The following is a 1963-nucleotide window of genomic DNA, read 5'->3' as shown; positions in this document are numbered from 1 at the left end:
TTCTGTACAGCAAAGGAAGCAATCAACAGACTGAAGAGACAACCTACAGAATAGGAGAAAATATTTGCAAATCATGTGTCTAAAAGCGGGTTAATTTTTTTTTTTTACGTTTTTGTTTTGTTTCATTTTTTGAGAGAGAGAGTACATGAGCAGGGGAGGAGCAGAGAAAGAGGAAGAAAGAGAATCCTAAGCAGGCTCCACACTGTCAGTGCAGAGCCCAACCCAGGGCTCAATCTCACAAACCATTGAGATCATGACCTGAGCCAAGATCAAGAGTCAGACACTTAACCAATTGAGCCACCAAGGTACCTAAAAGGGAGTTAATTTTTAAACATCCATTTTAAGTCTCATTCAAGGCCTCAATAGTCACGGACACATGAAGTGTCTTCTTGTAAGTGGTGCAAGTGCATCCAGAACAACGTGGAGCCCACACAGCATGGACCCAACATAGCACTGACTGGTCAGGGTCCTGTTGTTACTGGGTGGAGTCTCCTGGCACCCAGTGGCCCCAGATCTCTGACCTGGGCTAAGATACAAGAAGTATGACCACAATGGGGAAGGGGAAAAATAATAGAGGAAGTCCTTGACTTTGATATGTGAAAAAAAGGGAACCAACCATATTTTTCTCTTGTGCACACAAGCACATCAGAGCATTCTAGAACTGCCATTTCTGAAATTAAACAGAAACCTTTGTTTGGAGATCAGCTCCAATGTGCCCATTAGATCTCAGTTCAGAGCCTCTTCTGCCTGTTTCCCCTTCAGAAGTCTCATAATGTATGGCCCCGGGGCCCATAGCCTTGTATCATGTTTTTGGTTTTTTTGTTTGTTTATCTGTTTGTTTATCTTCATCAGATTGAAGAATGATGCTAAACAATACTACCCAAGAGTGTGGGTATGGTTGGAAAGATTAGTGAAAGGTTTGTATTTTGGTTTGTGGCTCTAGTCATTGCTTGCCTCTCAAGCCGCCTGTTTCAATTCAAATTAAGCAGTGCTTCTCAGACTTGTGTGTGCCAACATGCTGTACGTGCAGCTGCTGCCTTCCGTCCATCACAGCTCAACTTAACCCACTCCAAGTTCCAGGTCAGCATTTCCTGATTGCATTCCTTGTCCCTGTCATGCTTCGAGCTGCCCTACTTCTAGCCATTCATCACCTAGCAATTGTCGCTGTTAGCTATCTCTCTCACATGACCAGTCCTGCAAAGTGTGCCAGACGGGGATGCCAGTGAGCTGCTACAAGCCAGAATGTTGCCTGGGATTTGTTAGTGATCTTAACTATCATAGATAAATGTCACTGGCAAAAATCTGTGTTGAAGCTAAATGAAATACCCAGCACACTGAAGACCTATCTCCTTGTCTACAAAGTTAGAAAAGCATCCTAGATTCCATGCTTGGGCTGCCACAAGCTTGAGAAGATCCTTTAGTTCTGCTGTTACCTAAGTCTTAGGGTCATTGCAAGAACTGAATAAGTTAATTATATAAAGCAGTTAGAACAATGCCTATCACTGTAAGAGTTTTGTGTGTTTGTTATTGCTATTTTTCTGCTCACTCTGCTTAGTATGCTTAGGTTGACAACTTCAGATCATTTATTTATTCCTTCAATCAATATGTACTGAGTACCTATGATGTTCTAGGTATTGTGGACAGTGATCCATTTCCTTTGTGGCAAGCCTTGGCATGGTCATCTAGAAACCCCTTTGTCCTCACAGCTGTGCAACTATGGAAACAATAAGACCTCAGAGAAGAAACTGCTGACCAGCGTGCCTAGGAAGACAAATCCCTAGGTAGCTTCTTTTGATTCCCATGCTCCAAGAATAGCCTAGGCACACAGAGAAGGGCATCTACTCGAATAGATACTCTCCCCCTCTCCCCACTTCCCCATTCACCCAGAAACTCTGAAATATTCTCAAGCAGGAGAGGAGGTTGGAGAGAGGACAGGAGCAGATAAAGAGGGAGGTATAAAGGA

This window comes from Prionailurus viverrinus, chromosome B3 (genome assembly GCF_022837055.1).
Source record: "Prionailurus viverrinus isolate Anna chromosome B3, UM_Priviv_1.0, whole genome shotgun sequence".
NCBI classification, from domain to species: Eukaryota; Metazoa; Chordata; class Mammalia; order Carnivora; family Felidae; genus Prionailurus; species Prionailurus viverrinus.
The sequence above is the reverse complement of the archived record's forward strand: the minus strand, read 5'-3'. Positions refer to the sequence as shown.